This window comes from Ambystoma mexicanum, chromosome 7p, assembly GCF_040938575.1.
Source record: "Ambystoma mexicanum isolate Mex_15411 chromosome 7p, UKY_AmexF1_1, whole genome shotgun sequence".
Classification (NCBI taxonomy): Eukaryota; Metazoa; Chordata; class Amphibia; order Caudata; family Ambystomatidae; genus Ambystoma; species Ambystoma mexicanum.
The window spans coordinates 229742280-229765077 of record NC_090939.1 but is presented as its reverse complement, the minus strand read 5'-3'; the positions used below and the strand labels follow the sequence as shown (position 1 = coordinate 229765077).

Here is a 22798-nt window from a genome sequence, read left to right as displayed (position 1 = left end):
GTAGGGAAAGCAAATCCCAATTGCACTTTAAGATGCAATGTATTTCAAGGCATGTTATTGGTATAACTTTCTTTTATCTAATAGCTAGTTATACCTAGCATACTTTGAAGAAGTGTATAATAGTTTCTAAGGTAAGTAAGAACTTTATGAAGCTATTTTAGAATAGCACCAAAGCAATTCAGGGAAGCACAACCAGGGGGTCACAAGTTTAGAGGAGCAGCAGCTAATGAAGTTAAGACCTCTACACTTTTAAGAGGGGCTATCACAAAGCTACATCTTAACTCATTGACTGTTTTAGATCTGTTTAAAGCAGACCGGGGAAAGCAAAAACCCAGTGTTACACTTTATGAAAGACACCATGTATTTCAAGGTAGGTAAACCCAATTGGTAACCTTTTACACTCATTCAGTTAAGCAATGATTAAACAGTACCAACACATATTACTTTTTGGAAGGAGGAAACACCATTCAAGTTTAGTAAAGCAACTTATGCATTTTTTAGCGGGGAAGAATTCAACTCAAAGGTAAGCATTAACTTGATGATACTTTGTAACTTTTTCACATAGATACAGTTACTACACTAACGTCTTTAGCAAGTAAGTACTTTTACACTTATTCTTTCAAGGCAGAATCCTTTCCTTATCCAGTCCTTTCCTTGTGTATTGCAGGAGTTCTTTCAGAGGCAGAAGAGGGACCCAAGTGGTCTAGGTTCCAGCTGTAAGTAGGTTGAGAAAGGGTTCAGTTTCAGGAAAGTCAAAGTTCCATAGGAGATCTTCTTAAACACGTAAGTATTCAGTTTCAGAGTTAGTTTGGGACTTCAGAGAATGCTCCCTATATGTGTTCCAACATTAGGCCTGGGCAAGTGGTATGGGCAAACCCCCTACCACACGAATCAGCCATTCACCCTCACGGATGCACACCAGACTCTTCAGAGTGGATGCCTTCAGGATGCAGCAGCACAGGACCTGGATTCTTGGTCTGGAGATGAACGAACTGGACACTGGATGGGAACTTGCAGCAGCAGGTGTTGGAGGAGGCTTCCAGCAAAGTTTTCTTCATAGATTCTTGTGGCTCTCTGGATTTGGGGCCTTTTTACAGCAGCTAGAATGAATATCGCTGGTCGTATTCTCTTCACTCTCTTGGTCCTGCACTCTGGATTTGGAGTGGATTTCAGGGATTGGAATCGTGTTTCTGGAGATCCAGCAGGAGTCCACCAATGTTTTGGACTTCGGAAGACCATGCACTGCACTTAGGCTCGAGGTCCCAGGGTATTGGCGGCTTGCAGCCCAGAAAAGTCGTAGCATGTCGTGTAATGGCTCGGAATTCAGGTTTTCTTGAGTCTAGTGGATCTGACCAGCCTCTGTTAGGAGGTGTTCTTTTTGGGACCCTCAGGTTGATCAAAAGGAAAGGTTGCATCAGGCTCGGTTACACAACAGGTTTGGTTACACAACAAGCTCTCTGTTCGCTGTAATAGCTACAGACATCTTTTCATCTTCCTCTTCGGATTCAGCTCCAGTGGTTAACTTGTCAGCAGCTTCCAGGATTGGTGTATTTATGAGGAACTAAGGCACAATTTGTTTAAAGTAAGAGGAGGTCTGGCTGTCCAATCAGGACAGCCAGCCCCCCTTCCCCCAAATTGATACTTGGTTCCTTTCAGGCAAGGTGAAAGTCAAAGGGCTGCAGAATTTTGTACTCCTCCCTTGCATCCTGCTTTCTCGGACACCCTGGAGCCTTGGCAGGGAATACAAAGGATTCCAGCCGAATGCAAAACTTCCAGTATGGTCGTTCCTACCTAGAAAAGTAGTGGAAGACCTCAGAAAAATGAGCAAATGAGAAATGACGAGAAAAGGAGCCCACCATTCTTGCAGAATGGTGGCCCTTCTGTGCATTAAGGAGGCTAATTTAACAGCCTGCGCATAATAAGACTAAAACGTCACTAAGGTAAAACCACTGCCACCAGCCATTCAAGTAAACTTGTACTTGTAACAGAAATGTTATCGGGTAAGTAAGAAAGGGGATTCATTGTATCCACCAGCACTTCACATAAGATGGGGTGTGCTGGCTCACTTAAATCAATGTAAAGGGGATGTGAATCCCACTTTGTTTCTTGAGAACAGTAGTTCACCCAAGAAATAATAAGAGAATTAAAAAGGAAGCCACTGCATTTAAAATGCCGTGTGCTGCCATAGTGCATTTCAGTCAGTCCAAAGTTATAGGAGCCTATAACTTCAAGCATGCACTATGGAGAGACATAAACAGCTCACCCATAAAAAGAGTAAAAGTCAAGGTGAGAGGGGAAAATGATTCCTTCTCATTTAGGGACAATTTTAAAATAACCACGTCCAAGCAAAATGTTCTGGGTTGACACAGGTCAGGAAGATTTATCATAAAGATGAAAATCTTACCGAACACCACGTAAGTAAATGATGGGACTACTGCAATGGGAGTTTGATTGGATGTCCATTTAAAACATTTGAATTTGGTTCCCTGGCTGTGACTGAAAATAAGTGTCCTAATTTTTGCTGGATTAATGGTTAAACTATTCGCCTTTACATAAGTGTCTAAGGCATCTAGTTGACGTTAAAGGCTGATAGCAGTAAAATCCATCAAAATGAAATCATTAGCATATGCCAACCAGCTAACCAAAGAGCTCCTGTCGTATTCCTCTATAGGTGGAATTTGGTCTAGATAAAACTCCCTGCACATTTAACCTATTCTGTACATTTGTGTCAGAGTGAAGGTGCTGGAGGATGGCTAAATACGATGCACAGTCCCGATTTTGAAGTTTCCTCCACCAAAGGGTTTGATCAATGCAATCGAAAGCCATAGTTAAATCAATAAAGGCCACATGTATATATTGTTTTTTTCCGAATTGACGAGATTGAAGGGACAAGTAGCATTAGACCATGTAGTGCAGTCCCTAAACATATCTTAAAGCCTGTTTGGTTTATATCATGAATGGCAATTTTTCTAGATGTATTAACAAGATGGAGGAAATGAGCTTGCTGGAAGCATCCAGCAAGGCTATCGGCCAAAAATTCTGGGCAGACCTCGGATCACCCTTTTAAAAACTGGAGCTATGTAAAATATTTTCCAAGAATCTGGAGTCGTTTTAATAAGGCTTATCTGATTGAATAAAGATTTTGAAATACGTGCCCACAATTCCGCTTGGCTTCTCACAGTAATGTTACAAAGACCATCCAGGCAAAGAGCATGAGATGGTTTACTTTTTTCTTAATTAAATGAAGGATATCGTCAACATCAAAATCCAAGACCGAACTGGGTCATACTATTCTGTAGGCATGATTGAGGGGGGGGGTCAGGCGTAGATCTTGTTATATTAATTAACCCACTCCATTTCTAGAATTGGACGCATGAATCCATAAGGCTGAATTGAGTTTGTATTATTAATCTGCCTCCAAGAAGACATTATCTTTTTGGATGATGGGCTTCTCAGCATGGTCTCAGCATCCTGCTGGAGTATGCATGGAAAGCTCTGGTCAATAGTCTGGTACCGTTTCAATTCCTGTTTATTATATCGGATGACCATCTGGAAGGGGGAACATTGTGAGAGCACCTGTGTTAGCGAGAATTCTCAAAAATGTGCTAATTCCCTTCACCTTAGAGACCCCCAACAACTTTGCTGGATTTTGAGGACTTGATTTTTTTACCTGGAAGGAGTGTGAGCCTTTTTTTCCCACTCTTTCATGTATTTTGATGTGTGTTTTACTCTTGTGTTCTTTGATTATGGAGTTTTAAGATAACTCCATAGGCATCCTTTCATGTGTGTTACACAGCACCCTCAGTGCAGTGACACAGGGATGCCTTTTTAGGCTTCACAAAGTTTTAAATGCCTTCTCTGGGATAAACGACTGTTTCCCAGAGAATGTAAAGTTAAATTGACTTTACTAGTCTTTATTAATTCCTAGACCCAGCACACATTATCTTCCTATAGAGTGCTGGAGGGGTTACCTAGTATCCCCTATGTCTAGAAACTCATGTAGCAGTCAAATGATACCCTTTTCTATCGAATAGGCTGGTGGCAGTGGTTTTACAATGAACTACCATGATTTTTCCCCGACCGTGAACACTGGTAGCTAAAAATCACGGGAGCCATGTTTTTCAAGATGCCGCCTTAAGCCCCTTTGTTTAAACGGGTCCCAGTCTTTTTTTTTTCTTCGCCATTTCTTTTTGGATAGATACTTCTAGTGTTTGTCTGTGCATGCCAAACCAGGTTTGGTCCTTTTGTTCGCGTGCCTTTGGCAGGCTTCCGGACTAAAGACCGCCTCTGGCGTCTGAGTGTCTGGGGTGGGCTGGAAGTGAGGGAGGTGCCCGAAACCCCCTGTGCTTAGTCTCCTAGGAGACCCAAATGCACTCTGGCGTGATTGGCTGGCTGACTGTCCGACAAGGACAGCCACCCTGCTGGGTGAGTGACAGCTAGGCTGGGATGAATGGGAGAAAACTGTTTAAAAAGCGAGTCCAGGATTGGAAGGCAGAGTCGACCACTGGAACGAAAGAACCGAAGACGAGCTGGAAGAGGACGGCTGCTGCAACTCCTGGACCGTTGGTTTGCCCGGTGAAGCCCTGCTGCAGGTCCGAATTGCCAAAATCCATTCGACAGAGAAGCTCCTTCAAGGACGGCTTCTTCCTTTTGAGTTGGTGGGACCAATCAACTCGTAAGACACCTGGATACCTTTCTCAGGGCTGGTTAGGATTAACCAGAGAGAGCGACACCAGTTCGTGTTCTTGAATCTACAGCTACTGGAACTGAAGTGACTCCATTTTGTTTGCTTTCTTTGACAATCCCGTGCAGTGCAGGAGTCCCCCAACGTCCTCCCTCTTGTCCCCACGACTGAGGCTCAGGAACAGCGAGATCTGTAGGACCTGCCAGGAACTCCGACTTCAGCAGCATTTGTTTCTTCATACAAAGGTACTGTGCCAACCCGATTGAGAGAACGCCACTTGCGCGTAGAAAGTTCATGAAACTTTCCCAATTTGCAGGCCTAATCAGCTTGTGACCCCACAAATGATTCTTTTTCGCCTAAACTACTTCGAAGAACTTTTGCAAAGATTTTACCTTTTGATACCAGAACTGCTCCTTCCTATCCAGAACACTAGCCCATTGACTTGAATTGAACTCTTCTGGTGAACTGAAACAATTTGCACTGCCTAGAAAGTATATATAATCTAATTTACTTACTTTTGTACTTTTTGCTCACTGCTAAGTAACTGAACTGCCATTTGGCTCCTATTTCAGGGGAGCTCAAACTGTCTCAAAAGCTTAGAGTTTTGTATTGAAGTGCATTGATATATAATATTAAGTTGTCTTCTTATAGTGAAATGATTTAGAGGGGATTGCGTCCTCGGACGTATTCCATTTCGAGTGGATTGTGTCCTCCAAAGTATTCCTCATCTTAGATGTATTCCATCCCGCTTTGCTGCTCTTCGGAAATTTTTTCGGCAGAGGGCGCCGTGCGTCGATGTCGTCGAGTCGATGGTCCCTCGAGGGCCTCCGTCGAGGGTGACGTCATTGGGCGTATAAGTAGCACGCGCGGCGCCCATTGGCCTCATTTCTGTTTTTCCGCAATACGTTGCTTCGGACATTCGGCGCGCCTCGAGTTCTGTCAGGAAATATAATATTACGAGAAGAAATAATGTCCTCATCATCGACCCCGAGATCGGGTTTTAAGAAATGCAAGTCGTGCGGCTCAAAAATGTGGTCTCTCGGGGAAGGCCACGACATGGAGGCCTGTTCGAAGTGTCGGGCGATGACGGCAAAGGGCTTGCGAGAAAGGAGAAGAAAGCTACAGGTAGGTCGGAAGGATCGGAAAGCCTCTAGCGTTGAGTCAAGACCCCATGGGGAAAAATCTCCTCGACGCGAAAGGCATAGATCCAGATCTTGAGGCGATTCTCATCGCTCGTCGTCTTCGTCGAAGAAACGACGCCATAGATCTCCCTCAACCTCGTCGTCAGACGAGTCTCCGAAAATGAAATGCCCCACAAAACATTCGTCTTCCGAAGAGTGGGAAGCGTTTAGGGTCAAAATGATAGAGGGGTTTGAGAAAGCGAAGCCTCGGTCCTTCTTCGGAAGCCGGCCGGGAGCGTCATCGCTCCGACACTTGCACGCCCTCGAGCCCGAGCGATCGTAAAAGGAAGGATAGAGAACCTTTCAGGACGCCGAGCGAAAAACGCTAGAGTCAAGTCGACCGCTCGAGGTCACCGACGGCGTCCGAGACCTTCCACACCTCGAAGGGGAAACTGTCGAAGGCCGCCTCGACTCCCTCGAAGCAGACCCAGTCGACGACCACGATGTCATTGACGCCTTTATCGACATCGAAACCTTCGGCGCCAAAGGCTCCAACCAAGCAAAGGCAGATAGAAAAGGAGAAGGAGAAAACTGCAAGACATGTATCTTCTTCAAAATCTAGTATTACACCTCTTCCTCCTCTTCCTCCTCTCCCAGAGAAGGTTTTCAAGCCTCTCCCTAAGGAGTTTTTCAAATCCTTGACCTCAATTTTTGAGGATCAGGAGAGATCCGAAGAGGAAGATGTACCTTTTGGGTTGGAATATGGCACCCAAAATGTCCCAGAATGCTTAATATCGGAAGAAAGCAGGATGAAGGATTTGGTGGAGTCCTTTCATAATGCAAGTGGCATTGATACCTCTCCTGAGAATGATTTTGGTAGACCAGATCCAGGAGAGCATGCCAGTCCATCTTATTGTCAATTAATGACAAAGGTGGTAGACTACTTGGGATGGGCTAAACCAACAGCCCAATTCGTCCAGGACGATTTGACAGACATATTGGGCCATGGTCCCACTGAAGACCCAGTTTTACCTTTTCATGTAGCCTTACAAAACAGGGTGGCCAAGAATTGGGAAACTCTGGATTCTAGTCCTCCGGTGAATAAATCCCTAGCATCAAAATACCGCCCAGCCAGTAGCGACCCCGGCTATCTGTCAAAACATCCAACTCCCGAGAGTTTGGTCATACAGGCAGCCACAGCTTCCAACAAACTTGCGTACCCGTCTTTCCCTCCAGACAGGGACGATAAGCGTGTGGATGGTTGGGCACAGAAGGTATTTTCAGCCGGGAGCATGGCATTAAAATCTGCCAACTCCATATGTGCCTTGGCAAAATTTTTGTACACTCTGTGGGAGTGCATCGCAATGGCGGCGGAGCACAAACCAGAAGGGGAAGAAAGGGAATGTTTCCTAGCCATCATTAGAGATGGAAAGGAGGCCATGCAGGAATCCCTTCAATCTGGATTGGACACTGCGGATAGTGTAAGCAGGTCCATGGGCACTAGCACGGTAATGCGCAGGTTTGCGTGGTTACGGAAGTCAGGTTTTGCACCGGACGTACATAACCGCCTCCTGAACATGCCTTTTGATGGGTCTCACCTTTTTGGCAACAAGGCTGACGAGAGCCTTGAGAGGTTGCATACCTCAAAAGCAGCGGCCAAATCTTTAGGAGCTGCTATTAGGCAACCTCAGCCTTTTCGTGCGCAAGGACAATCATGGAGGGGCCGATCCTATTGTTATTATACCTCATACGGGAAGACGAGAGGAATGGTCAGTCAAAGGGGCCAAAGAAAAGCCACTCGTGGTGGACGAGGAAAACGTGCTAAGCCAGCTGCAGCCTCTTTGCCATCAGCGGCTGCAACATCCGCCACAAAACCACTTTGAGGACTTTCACCACAAAACACCTGTAGGAGGCAGGCTGTCACAGCATCTGCAAGAATGGCGAGCCATTACTTCAGATGTTTGGGCTCTAGAAATAATAGCCCAAGGCTATTGCCTTCCTTTTCTAAAGCAACCTCAAAGCAATCCACCAGGGAGACACCCGTTGAAGTTTTCAAATCCGCTCCTACAGCAGGAAGTTCTAACCCTGCTGGAGAAAGGTGCCATAGAACAAGTACCTGCAGTGGCGAGGAACAAGGGTTGGTACTCCCCGTATTTTTTGATCCCCAAAAAAGGACTGAGGACTGAGACCCATCTTGGACTTAAGAAGCTTGAACAAGTTCCTCAGGAAGGACAAGTTCAAGATGGTTACTCTTTATCAGATCCTTCAGGCCCTTCAACTCCAGGACTGGTTGGTGTCATTGGACCTCCAGGATGCTTATTTTCATGTGCCGATTCATCTCAAGCACAGAAAATACCTGAGGTTCGTTGTTGGCGACTCACACCATCAGTTTCGAGTCCTGCCATTCGGGTTGACCTCCGCCCCAAAGGTCTTGACCAAGTTAATGGTAGTGGTGGCAGCGCACTTCAGGAGAGGGGGGGATTCATGTCTACCCCTACCTCGACGACTGGCTGATCAGAGCGCGCTCTGCCGAGCAAGCTTTGGATCATCTGAAAGTCACCTGCCACTTCCTCCACAAACTGGGCTTCTCCCTCAACTTAAAGAAGTCTCAAATTACACTTTCCCAACACCTTCAATACATAGGAGCTGTATTAGACACATCCTTGGGAAAGAGCTCGTCTCCCAAGACGAGGGCTCAAGACATTCTTCAGATGGTTTCAAAATGCCCAAAATCTCCAGGTTTACGACTTTCTACGGTTGCTCGTCCTCATGGCATCCTGCATTTTTCTGGTGCCAGAGGCACGCTTGAGGATGAGATACCTTCAATGGGCCCTAAAGACTCAGTGGTCCCAGTTCTCGGGTCCAATGACGGATCTTCTTCAGATTCCGAACAAGGTCAGACAAGACCTTCTATGGTGGACCTGTGCAGAGTACATCTTAAAGGGAGAACCCTTTTGGCAACCATGGCCGGAGGTCACAGTAATGACGGATGCCTCACTCCTGGGGTGGGGAGCACATGCCAACGATTTGACGACAAACGGTCGCTGGTCTCCATCGGAGTCCAAACTACATATCAACCTTTTGGTGCTGAGGGCAATCAGACTAGCGCTGAAGGCCTTCCTGCCATCTGTCAGGGGAAAGAATGTCCTGATAATGACGGACAACACAGTGGCCATGCACTACCTAAACAAAAGAGGTGGTGTGGGGTCAGTACCCCTGTGCAGAGGCGCAATGCGGCTCTGGTATTGGGCGATTCGAGAGGGAATCTCTAACGGCAATTCATCTGGCCGGGGAAGAGAATATGGCGGCAGATGCTCTGAGCAGGCAGAGCACGGTGTCCCACGAATGGGAATTGGCTCAGGAAGTCATTCAAGAGATCTTCGCCCTTTGGGGAACCCCTCAGGTAGACCTATTTGCAACCAGTACTAACCGAAAATGCGAAAGGTATTGCTCAAGGGAATTTCCCCCGAGAGGAACCCTGGGGGACACGTTCGTGGTGGAGTGGAATTTCCCACTATTGTATGCGTTCCCTCCGATTCCCGTCATTCCTCAGGTCATCAGGAGGCTGAGATGCTTCGGGAACCACATGATCCTAATTGCCCCGGATTGGGCCAGGAGAACGTGGTATCCGGACCTTCTAGATATGTCCATCTGTCCTCCAGTAAGTCTTCCTCAGAGAGAGAACCTTCTCTCTCAAATGGAAGGTCAGGTTCTCCAGCCAGAGGTCAGAACACTCAACATTCATGCTTGGTATCTGAAAGGCTGAGATACAGGGATTGGAACCTTCCAGATGATGTTATGGAGGTGTTGCTTTCGGCAAGAAGGCCAGCAACACAGTCTCTGTACCGTTGCCATTGGAAAAAGTTTTGCAACTTGTGCAGGGAAAAGAATGTCGATCCTTTTCTATGTTCTATTCCGGAAGTACTATCTTTCCTTCTGACCCTAGCACATAGAGGTCTAAATATCGGAACAATAAAAGGTTACCTTGCGGCGCTTTCCATCTTCAAGCGCTCATCGGAAGAATGCTCCTACTTCAAAATTCCTTTGATAACACAATTCATGAAAGGTCTCACTAATGTGTTTCCTCCTCACCCATTTCAAGTACCGATTTGGGATCTAAATTTGGTATTAAAAAACTTAATGTGTGCCCCTTTTGATCCTATGCACACGTGTCCATTAAGATTATTAACATGGAAAACAGCATTTTTAGTTGCCCTAACATCAGCAAGAAGAGTGAGCGAATTGCAGGCACTATCTTCTGGGCCACCCTATACTGTGTTCCATAAGGACAGGGTTGTGTTGAGGGTTAAACCATCATTTTTACGGAAGGTAATATCTGATTTTCATTTGAATCAGAAAATTGTTTTACCCTCATTCTATCCTCCACCACCTCCTTCTAAGGAGGAAGAAAGACTACACAGACTGGACCCAAAAAGAGCTTTAAGCCTTTACATCTCTAGGCTTTCTAGACTTAGAGTGGACAACCAGTTGTTTATAGGCTACACTGGAAGAAAGCTGGGTCAATCAGTAACAAATTTCGCGCTGGATCGTGCTTTGCATTGCAGAATGCTACAGACTAGCACAAAAAGACGCACCTGAATGGTTAAGAACTCATTCCACCGGAGGCGTCGCCTCTTCCACAGCCCTTCAAAGAGGTGTCCCTATAAGGTCCATTTGCGAAGCAGCAACTTGGTCTTCGCTTCACACCTTCTCAAAATTCTATAACCTGGATGCTTCCCAGTCTAGGGAGCTAACTTTTGGAAAAGCAGTGCTTTGCTCTGCCATCTAAGGGCATTTAAAAAAATAAAATAAAATTATAATCTGACCCCTCCTCCAGAGGAACTATGCAAAATACTGCTTTGGGAGCCTATCTAAGATGAGGAATACTTTGGAGGACACAATCCACTCGAAGAACAAGTTACTTCTTACCTGGTAACGTTCTTTCGATTGGATGTTCCTCCAACGTATTCCTCATCGCCCTCCCAATCTACCCCTCTGTAGATTTTTTCCGGGTTATTGCCATCTCAAATCTCGCAAGGCTGATACCTTTCTGCCGGCACAATCTACACAGTACAAGATCACAGATACAGATCACAGAGGGGAAAAACAGAACTGAGGCCAACGGGTGCCGCGCGTGCTACTTACACACCCGATGACGTCACCCTCGAAGTAACTTGTTAATCTCTGACAGTAATGTCCACAGCTCTGCTGCTTTGAGAAAGTATTCGGCGTCTGGGTCCTACGTCGATACGCTGTCCCTCGAGGGCCTCGGTCGAGAGCCGACGTCACCGGATGTTATATGTAGAATGCACAACGCCCGTAGCCTCAGTTACGTTTTTTCCACGAACATGTTCGCTTTGGAATTTCGGCGCGCCTCGGGTCTTCTTCTGTTGAATCGGTTCTTCTAATAATTGGATATTCTGAATGTCTTCGTCTTCTTCTACCCCACGGTTGGGCTTCAAGAAGTGTTGGGACTGCCGTTCCAAGATGTCCCTTACGGACCTGCACGACATCTGCCTTTGGTGCCTTGGCGAGAGCCACTCCACCGACGACTGCGATGAATGCCAGTCCTTGACGTCGAAGGCCTTGCAGGGGTGGAAGAAGTTGTCTGTAAGTAAGGTTTCCAAACCCTGTAAGTCGAAATCCACGGGACTTTCGACCGACGATTTGATGGCCGACTCTCCGCTTCGGCGTAAGTCCAGGGGGCCCCGTTCTCGGAATGGGTCCCGCCATTCCTCTGCCTCTTCTAAGCACTCTCGGAAGCGCCGTCACCGGTCGCCTTCCCCGTCCTCGTCCGCGTCCCAACAAGCATTCATCACCGGCGGAATGGGACGCATTTCGCAAGGCTATGATGGCGATTTTCAAATTGCAGGGCACCGTTCCGTCCGTGCCTTCGAGAGAAGCCGGTAAGGAACGCGCTAGGGCCACCGCTCGCATGCCTTCGGGCTCGGGCAGTTGGCGGGATGATCTGGAGCCATCAAGGTCCCGATCGGACAAGGTTGATCGCCGTGCCAGGTCCCGGTCCTCAACGCCCTCGAGACCGTCGGAGCCTGTGAGGCCTTCTAAGAAGGTATAGACGCCGTCAGCGCCATGTCCATCGAGGGACTCTCTTGAGGCTCCAGCTCCAAGGAAGTCGTCGACGCCTTCGGTGCCGAGGCCGTCGAAGGACACGCTCGGGGCTCTGGCCTTGAAGCCATTGTCGAAGTTGTCGGTGCCTCGCTTGACGCCGAGTCCATCGGCGCCCTCAACGCCTTTTGAGGAGGCTTTACCGGAGGTGTCGGGGAGGGCCGTGGATCCTCCGAGGAAGGCCCTGAGTAAATCAGTGAGGCCTGTGTTTGAGCCTTTTTATGTACCTTCATCCAGGGATTTTTTCCAGCCTTTGGATTACATCTCAGAGGTGCAAGAAGGGTCAGATGAGGAGGGGTTTGTACCTCCTGAGGTTCCTGATGACCTGTTGTCTGGTCACAGCCAGATGGAAGACCTACGTCAGTCCTTACATGACGCCAGTGGTCTGGACACCTCTCCGGAGGTTGAGTTTGACAGGCCTGAGCCTGGTACACATGCTGAGTCCTCCTACAGGCGTCTCATGTCGAGGGCGACTGAGTATTTGGGGTGGTCTGCTCCACCTGTGGATTTTCTGCAGGATGACCTGACAGATATATTGGACCAAGGTCCACCCACTGACGCGGTGCTGCCATTTCATATGGCCTTACAAAGAAGGTTGGCGGCGGCTTGGACTTCTCCGTAGAGTCTCCCGGCAATGAATAAGTCTCTACCGAAAAAATACTGTCCAGCCAGTGGCGACCCCTGCTACTTGTCTACACACACCACTCCGGAGAGTTTGATGGTGCAGGCGGCTACGGCCCCAATAAAGCAGGCTGTGTACCCTACCATCCCTCCGGATACGGACGAAAAGCGCTTTGACGGTTGGGTGAAGAAAGTATTTTCATCTGGGGGTATGGCTTTAAAGACCGCAAACTCTGTTTGTGCCTTGGTAAGAGTCACTCACACTCTGTTGAATTGTGTATCTTTAGCGGCTGAACATATTCCTGAAGGGGAGGAACGCGGGGGTTTTCTTGCCCTCGTTCAGGATGGCAAGGATGCCATGTGTGAATCTGTTCAGTCGGGTCTGGACATGGCAGACTGTGTCAGCCGGTCCGTGGCGGCGAGCACCGTGATGCGCAGGTTTGCGTGGTTGAAGATGTTGGGGTGTGCTCCTGATGTACAGTCCTGGTTTCTCAACATGCTCTTTGATGGTGTCCATCCTTTTGGCAGCAAGGTTGACTAGAGCCTTGAGAGGTTGCAGACCTCCAAAGCTGCATCGAAGTCGTTGAGCGCTGCGGCAATGGAGGGGGGGGGCTACTTTCAAAATTACTCTTCCTTTAGTAGATCGAGGGGAGCTGCTGGTCAAAGGGGCCAATCTAGGAGTACCAGAGGTGGAAAACCAGGTACTTGAGGTGCCAAAGCCGCTCGGGCAGTTGCCTCTTTACCGTCGGGCACTGCCGCAACCGCTTCCGCTCAGTCATGAGGCCATGTCCCATGGTTCGCCGGTTGGGGGGGGGGAGGGGTTGGCGCAGCATCTTGTAGAATGGCGTGCCATTACTTCAGATGTGTGGGTTCTGGAGATCATAGCCCACGGCTACTGTCTTCCTTTCCGGCAGAGGCCTCATGACAATTCAATAAATGAATACGTGTTTTACCAATAAACCTTGAGTAGAAGTGTCTACTTGAACCACTGTGATTGAAAGTCCTCTGTGTAACTACTGCTACTGCTCACATTCACTCTTGCGATAAGCCTGGCTGCTCTGCTCGCTACCAACAAACTGTGTGGTACAGACTTATACCAAAGGTTGGTCTTGCTTACACCTGTAGTCCTAATTGTGTGTGGTGGTCCCAGAGGGTACGGCATACAATTCTGCCTAACAGGGACATCGCCTCCAACCGTCCTGGAGTTCTTGCTGGCCTGTTTTACAGCTTTTCCCCACCAGGGAGTCCTGGCAGTTCGCCAATACCTCCCCAAAGGGAAAAGTTGTAATGCAGCGCAGCCACAACACCAGGACAGTTGGAGGTGATGTCCCCGGCCTTGGACATCCATTTAACATGTGGGTGTACCGTCCCCTAAGCACAGCGGCAGATCCAGGGAGCCCCGGCAGGATCCCCATTCCTCCCCGGATGCAAATCTGTAACTTAGCACAGCCAGAGGTGCAGCCTGGGCTTGCAGGCGGTCAACCCACATGGGAGACATCCGCTCCCAGGGAAACACCAATGTTCTGCTGGCATGGGGGGCAACTTGTGGCCTGCCCCTGCAATTGTGTCCCAGCCCACAAAAATATCTGCCCAGATGGCCCATACCCACCCACACCACCAACAATCCAGCCCCACTCTCACCCACCCCACTGACAATGGGCCATAACCGTAGAATAATAAACAGTACTCACATAGAAAAAGCTGTAAACTAATCCAAAAACATTTGTTACCTTTGTAACAAATTCGCAGCCCTCCAGGTCAAGATTACTAACCAAAACGGAAGCTCTTCTCCGTCGTCCTACTCCCACAGCTAACATCCCCCCGCCCACTCAAAAACCCAAATATAAATCTTCACACTGCTTTAGCTTCTCTGAAGTATCTCCCCTAGGGATTGCAAAAGTTATATTGACCCTCAAACCATCTAACTGCCAAGGTGATCCTTGCTCTTCGCAAATCATCAAAGATGCGGCCAGAGATCTATCACCCTTTATCTCTAAGCTTGTTAACTCCTCCTTCTCTACTGGGACTATCCCTAGGAACTTCAGAGTCCTGGGTTCTTCCACTACTTAAAAAGCCATAATTGGACCCTTCTATACCGACCAACTACAGACCTATCACCACAGTCCCCTTCCTGCTTAAAATCTTAGACAAGGTAGGATACCTTCAAATACAGTGATACTTAGAACAAAACCACCTCCTGGGAGTCCGCCAGTCCGGCTTTACACCACAACACGGGACTGAAACAGCGCTGATCGACCTTAAGGCACAAATTGACATTCTTGGAGACAATGGTAAAGCCGCTCTACTACTACTCCTCGATCTTACAGCAGCGTTTGATTTAGTAGACCATAGAATTCTCTGCAACCACCTGGACTCGGCAGCCCATTTATCACATGAAGTGATAACAATAGGACTATGCGCGTCTTCTCTGCCTCAGCATCCGCTGACCCCATTCCCATCACTTGCGGGGTGCCTCAGGGCTCATGTGTTTCCCCACTCTGTACAACCTTTTCACGAAGCCCCTTTTCGTTGATCTCGATGGTCTTGGTATCACCTACACCAACTATGCTGATGATACCCAGATCCTCATACCGCTGACGGGAGATTATGACAAGGATTTGGCCTTGGTGAATCTGGTGTACCTCATCCAGGCATGGATGGCCTCTCACGGTCTATGCCTGAAAGATGACAAAACCGAACTTCTAATCCTTGGCACCACCCACAATATCAACAAACTTGGTCATAACTACACTAGTTTTATCATAGGTGGAAACACCATCAACGTAGCCAAAGAAGTCAAAACTCTAGGCTTTTACTTAGACGCCACCCAATGCTTCAACAAACAGGTCATTTCCATGGCCTCAACTATAGCCTACACGTGTAAATTAATTAGAGCTGCCAAGCCATTCCTGTCTACTAACAGCTGCACCACCTTGGCTAGAGCCTTAATTCTGTCAAAACTGGATTATTGTAATGCCCTCTACCTAGGGGCTAACAAATACATTACAAATAAAATTCAGATCTTACAAAATAATGCTCTCAGAGCTGCACTAAGCATCTCCAACACAAGGAGCTCCTACAACTGGCTCGCCACCACAGACGAGATCTCACTCAAAGTAGCTTCTCAAGCACAAATGCCTTAACAACGCTGCCACAAGATACCTCATTGACAGATTTAAGAGACATTCATCCAACCGACCGACCAGAACTGCCAATTCCAACCTCCTCACCGTGCCCAGATTCAAACGGTCCAAAACCGGAGGAAACAGTTTCCCGGTGAAAACCGCTCAACTTTGGAACTCCCTGCCTCCCACCTTAAGGGTAGACCAAACATACCCACACTTAAGGCGCAACTACATTCACTTGATCAAGGAAAATGACTGCTAACCCACGGACCGCCCTCTACTAGCGTCACTTCCCTCCCATTCTACATCATCTCTGCCTGTATTGGCTCACCACCCTCTTATAACCCTACTCACCCGCTTCCCAACCCTAGTCTATCTATGTTTCCTTACCTACTTAGTTTCTTCTTTCTTTTAAGCTCCATCTCTGCTATGTACATTTTGTAAACTGCTGATTACTTGATATATCTTGCACCTTGTATTTCTTATTCTGTGTTCTGTGTATATACATGCATGTTAATGTACAGCAATGTAACCAAGCTGAAAACATCCTTACTGCCCTCTGCGCCCTGATCCCCTTGGGTGTGGCGTGCATTATAAATATTAAAACAAACCAACCTACGGTCACCCCAGCAAAAGCAAATCTACACTAATACTTTCCAATCATGGCCCCCCCTTGCAAGCCATCCCTGGTGGTCTACTGAACCTCACCCCCCAGTGAAAACACATTTGCCCCTTCCTAGGGGCAGAAATCTGCCCCCAGGGAGGGCTGCACGAGGTGCCCCCAACACTCCATTTGGGGTGGGGGGAGAGGGCCACCCCAAAAGTCATACAGGCCCCCCGGGTGGGGCAGTAGGGTTTGGATACCCTGGGGGCAGATTGGCACAATAAAGGGGGGGCTCACATGCAGTCCTCCCTGGGGTCAGGTGTCCCGTCCTAGGATCAGATATCTGCCCCCAGGGAGGGCTGCATGAGATGGCCGCCACTCCATTTTGGCTGGGGCGGGGGAGAGGGCCACCCCTCCCCCCTTTGCATTACAAAATTCCCAGCCGGTTTAGGGTGCTCTACAGCCCCCCTAAAATGCTGTCTACCATTTTCAATGTTTTTCTTTGTTTACCCAACTTCCCTTGGCGCAGATGGACACCTTAGTGTGCCAATCTGCCCACAGGGTGCCCAAAACCACTGCCCCACCCATTGGGGGCCTGTCTGACATTTTGTGGTGACCCCCCCACCCCAAATGGATGGGTAGGGCACCTCATGCAGGCCTCCTTGGGGCTCCTACGAATGGCTGCATGAGATGACCCCGCTCCATTTGGGGTGGGGGAGAGGAGAGCCACCAAAAAACGTGCGACAGGCCCCTCAGTGGGTGGGGCAGTAAGGTTTGGGCACCCTGCGGGCAGATTGGCACACCAATGTGCCCATCTGCGCCAAGGGAAGTTTGGTAAACAAAGAAAAACATTGAAAATGGTAGGCTGCACTTTAGGGGGTGCGGGGGGCTGAGGGACACCCTAATCCGCCGGTGAATCTTGTAATGTAAAGTGGGGTACACCCCCCCCACCCTAAATGGAGGGGCGGGGCATCTCATGTAGCCCTCCCTGGGGGCAGTTATCTGCTCCTAGGAAGGGGCATCTGACCCCAGGGAGGAGTGCATAACATGCCCGCCCCTTATATGCCCCCAGGGAGGGCTGCATGACATGGCCCCCAGTCCATTTTGGGTTGGGGCGGGGGGACAAACGGGCAGTCACCTTCTCTCCACCGCGGCAGCCGAAAATGGAAGTGAATTTACTTTGTTTCATGTCGGCGTGCATTACGCACGCTGACGTGAAACTGAAGGTAATCCAGCCCCCTGGCAGTGAGGAGGGACCTCCCCCTCACATAGCCCGGGGTTGGATTACTGTTTTGAGCGAACCCTGCTTTGTAGGGATCGCTCAAAACAAAGTGCTAAAAGGACAAGCTATCTCATCCTTGGCACCTGGTAGGGAATTCCAAGGACGAGATACTGTGTCCTTGGCATTTAAGCGGTTAAATACCTTCTCTTGGATAAACTACTGTTTCCAAGAGCAGTAAAGTGAAATTGACTTTACTTGCATGTGTAACTTTCTAGACCCAGCACACACTATCTTACAATAGGGTCTTGGAGGTTTAGTATCCCCTTGGTCTAGCTTCTCATGTAACAATTTTATGTTCCCCTTTCCTCAATGAATGGCTGGTGGCATTTACCGCGGGCTGTATTTGCAGTAAAGCACCCAAGGGTGCCATTTTTGTCAAAATGGCCTGGTCGTCTTTTTTCGCCATTTCTTTGTGGGAAAGGTCCTTCTTGAGATTTACTCTGCGCGCCAAACCAGGTTCGGTTCCTTTGTTAATTTTGCCTTTGGCAGGATTCAAGAGTGAAGCCCGCCTCTGGCTCCAGGGTGTCTGGCGGGGGCAGGAAGCGATGGAGGTGCCCGAAACTCCTGTTAGGGAGAATCCTCATAAATGTGCCAATTCCTCCCACCTTGGAGCTCTCCAGCTCTTTTGCTAAACTTTGGGACTTTGAACTTTTAATTCTGTATGTTTTACTCGTGTTCTTTGATTATGGAGTTTTAGACCACTCCATAGGCATCATCTTATCATGTCGCACAGCACCCTCAGTGCAGTGGCACAGGGAAGCCTTTCAGGCTTTCCCAAGGTTTAAATACCTTCTCTGGGATAAACTACTGTTCCCCAGAGAAAGTAAAGTGAAATTGACTTTACTAGTCTTTTTAAATTCCTAGACCCAGCACATCTCATTTTACTATAGAGTGCTGGAGAGGGGTTACCTAGTATCCCCTGTGTCTAGATACTCATGTAGCAGTCAAATGCTACCCTTTCCTATCGAAATGGCTGGTGGCATTGGTTTTACAACAAACGCCCATGATTTATCCCTACTGTGAACACCGGTAGCGTTAAATCGCGGGAGCCATGTTTTTCAAGATGGTGTCTGAGCCCCTTTTGTTTAAACAGGTCCCGGTCTTATCTTTGTGGAAAGGTCCTTCTAAAGTTTTGCTCTGCACGCCAAACCAGGTTTGGTCCCTTTGTTTCATCGCCTTTGGCGGGCTTCAGGACTGAAGACCGCCTTTGGCGCCCCAGTATCTGGGGTGGGCAGGAAGTGAGGGAGGTGCCCGAAACTCCCTGTGCTTAGTCTCCTAGGAGATCCAAATGCACTCTGGCGTGATTGGCTGGCTGGCTGTCCGGCAAGCCCAGCCACCTTGCTGGGTGAGTGGCAGCTAGGCTGGACAGAATAGGAGAAAACTGGATAAAAGGAGTCTCTTGGCTTGGAAGGCAGAGTCGACCACTTGAAAGAAAGAACTGAAGACTAGCTTGAAGAGGACCGCTGCTGCAACTCCTGGAACGTTGGTTTGCCCGGTGAAGCCCTGCTGCAGGTCTGAATCGCTAAGTTCATCTCGACAGAGAAGCCCTGCAAGGACGACTTCTCCCTTTGAGTTGGTGGGACCAATCAACTCGTAAGCCACCTGGAAACCATTCTCAGAGCTGGTTGTATTTTCCTCAGAGTGCTGCAGGAAACCGAATAGCCAGGGAGGAGGACACCAGTTTGTGTGCTTGACTACAGCTACCGGAATTGAAGATTTGCCAAGTGCCAGCTTTGACCAGTCCCAGTGCAGGAGTCCCCCGACGTCCTCCCTCTTGTCCCCACGACTGAGGCTCAGGAACAGCGAGATCTGCAGGAACTGCCAGCAACAGAAGTCTTCAGCCGCATCTTTTTCTTCATTGTAAGGTACTGTGAAAACCTGACCGAGTACTTGCCTCTCACTGGGAAAGTGCTTGGAACTTTGGCAACTTGCAGGCCTAGTCAGCTTGTGCCCCAACATATGAATCTTTTTTTTTTTTTTTACAAACTACTTCTGAGAACTTTGGCAAAGACTTTTCCGTTAACTACGGAAACTATGCCTTTTTGCTCCTACTTTAAAGTACTCTGAATGCCATTTTGCTCCTCCTTCAAAGTAATTTAAATGCCTGACCTGTACCGTGTAAAGTACTGAAGTATATTTTTGTGTGATATAGATTGCCTCCTTCTAGTGATGTTTTATAACTGACTGTTGAATAGTGTTTAACCAAGATACCTTGAGTGTAAGAGTTTATTTGAATACTTGTGATTGTAGACCTCTGTGTAACAGCCTTACAGCTCACATTCCCTCTTGAGATAAGCCTGGCTGCTCAGCTCCGCTACCAAAAACTGTGTAGTACAGACTTATACCAAAGGTTGGTTCTGCTTACACCTGTAGTCATAGTTGTGTGTAGTAGTCCCAAAGGGTACTGAATACAAACTCTGCCTAACTCCCTTTGCTTCGTCTCCTAGGAGATAGGAAAGCACTCTTAGGTGATTGGCCGGCTGGCTGTCCGGCAAGGACAGCCACCCTGCTGGGTGACTGACAGCTGGGCTGGAATGAATCGGAGAAACCTGCATAAAAGGCAATGCTTTTTGGCTTGGAAGGCAGAGTCGACCACTGGACGAAGGAATCCGAAGAACTTGAAGAGGAATCCTGCTGCAACTCCTTGACCGTTGGTTTGCCTGGTGAAGCTCTGCTGCTGTGCTCAAACTCCAAATTCGTATCGACGGAGAAGCCCCTGCAAGGATGACTTCTTCCTTTTTGAGCTAGTGGGACCAATCAACTCCAAAGTAAGCTACCTGGACATCCTCTCAGAGCTGGTTGAAATTCCACTGCAGTTGCTGTTGGAAACCAAATAGCCAGGGAGAGGAATACCAGATCGTGTGCGTTGCTTTTTTTGCTAAGAGCTCCAGAAAGATCTCCCAGACTTCCAGGAAGCAGGACTGATTGAGCCTGAGCCCACTCAACAGATTGAGCCTGAGCCCACTCAACAGAGTGCAGGGCCCCAGATGCAAGGAAAGCCCATCTCGACAGCCAGGAACTGCAAGTGTTGCTATTTGCGGTAGACGCGAGGAGCTGAAACACCGAAGTCCCACTTATTTGAAGATTACCAGTTGTGGTTGGTGACTGTCCCATTGCAGTGCAGGTATCAAGGAAGGCACTCTGTCAAGAGTGGCACGGGGCACCCAGGTAAGGTTTGGGTGGCTGTGCTGATGTAAGGTGACAGATAAGCACACACACAGCAGGAAGCTCCATAAAAACGATGAGTAGGCAACTGTAACAGGAAATGCAAAGGTACAAACAAACCGGATTCCCTCTTGGGGGTGTATGCAGAAATGGGAAAGAGTGTTCCATGGACCTTATGACACTCCAGCCTTCTGCACAGATTGCTATTACAGGGGCCCACGCTGTATGCTCATGGCTGGGAACAGCAGTGGGTGTCTAACAAAGAAACGCGACAAGGGAAGGGGCAGAGGTTGCCTGCCGGAAACCAACAGTCAAGCTCTGTACAAATGGATCTACATACGATACAAGAAAAGACGAGAACAGAAATATCCAGGGAAAAGGAAGTCAATGAGCAATCTAGCAGAAGGAAAAGCAGTATAACTGAAATGGGTAACCTAAGGGAAGGACAGAGGACTCAAGGAAGAGAAGGACAGGGATCAAGAACAGAGGATTGAAAACAAGGAAGAGAGCAAGGGAGCAGTAGCCAGGAAACAGGGGGGCTGCAAACAGGGAAGCAGGGCTGCAGTAACAGATGGCACAAGGTGCAGGTAAACTGTTGTGGACTGCAGAGTCCTGTAGTAGGCTGCAAGGCAGGGAGCCCAGAGGAGCAGGGTAGAGAGCTCTAGTAGACGGCAGACAGAGCCCAGAGGAGCAGGGCCGCTGACTGTAGAGGGCTGCAGAGGACTGTAGTAGGCTGCAAGGCAGGAAGCCCAGAGGACAAGGGCTGTAGGTAGAAGACAGTGGAGCGTGATCGGCTGCAAGGCAGGGAGCCCAGAGGACAAGAGCTCTCTCTAGGCAGCGGAGTGAAGCAGGCTGCAAGGCAAGGATCCCTGAGGACAAGGGCTGTAGGCAGCGGAGTGAAGCAGGCTGCAAGGCAAAGAGCCCAGAGGAGCAGGGCAGCAAGGAGGGAGCCCGGAGGAGCAGGGCCGCTGACTGTAGAGGGCTGCAGAGGACTGTAGTAGGCTGCAAGGCAGGAAGCCCAGAGGACAAGGGCTGTAGGTAGAAGACAGTGGAGCGTGATCGGCTGCAAGGCAGGGAGCCCGGAAAGGGCACTGGATCAAAAGCAGGATAAACCAGGAACAGCATACAAAATCGAGGCTAAAGGCAAAAAGGGGCTGGGAGACTCTTGATGCAAGAGACCTGTACTGAGGCAGGCTAATTGGCAGCACGTGGAGCAGCACACCTGAAGATAATCTGCCTCCTCCCTCTCTGGTCCTGAGATGGTGGAAGCAGCACTGATCGCTAGGGCTTCTGGGGATTGTGGTTCCAATGCTGGCGAATGATAATGGCCATGAATTGATAGCTGTAGCAAGGTGCATTATGGTACATGTAGCTAGTTGAATTAAATAGGAAAGTACCAATGTTGCGCAAATGGAAATTAAGTACCAAAGTGTGAAAAGGGGGTTGTTCAAAGAGTATTATGAAGATTAATGAATAACAATTAGTCCATGATGGTTGCAAATGAGTGCGCCGTGGCGCAGGCATGACAGCAGGAGTCCCCAGAAGTCCTCCCTCTTGTCACCCACGACTGAGGCCCAGGAACAGTAGGATCTGCAGAGCTGCACAGGAACAGAAGCCATCTGCTGCACTTTTCTTCAACCTAAAGGTACTGTAAAGTCTGAGAGAACTTACCTCTTGTTGTACCACCTTGCTTGTCCTCTTTGGAAACTTGTCTTGGTTGCATCTGTAGAGTTGCCAACAGCTTCTTTACCTCACAGGCCAGCTTGTGGCCCTACTTTGATTTTCTTCTCATTCTACAAAGACTTTTGACTTACCTGCAAGAAGTGCTTCAGTACACCTTGACATTTGCTAACTTAACATTGGCTGGCCTGGCTCCCTGAATGACTCTTCTCTCCTCTGCTTAATGGTTGTCTCTTCCTTCCAGGAAGGAGTTATCTAACTTTGCATTGGGGGGGGGGGGGTTACAAAAAGTACTTACCTGCTTCAGACTAATAGTGTGATCTCTTGTTTTGCTCTAATAACCTTTTCCTTTTACCTACTCCTAAGAGATTCTAAATGCAACAGTGATAT

The 22798-nt window shown here is 48.5% G+C and overlaps 1 protein-coding gene across 3 annotated transcripts in view; it reads left to right on the top strand.

Moving 5' to 3' along the window:
• The window catches only part of MORC3 (MORC family CW-type zinc finger 3), a 918269-nt gene that overhangs the window by 401956 nt on the left and 493515 nt on the right, over positions 1 to 22798 (top strand). The window lies entirely within an intron of this gene.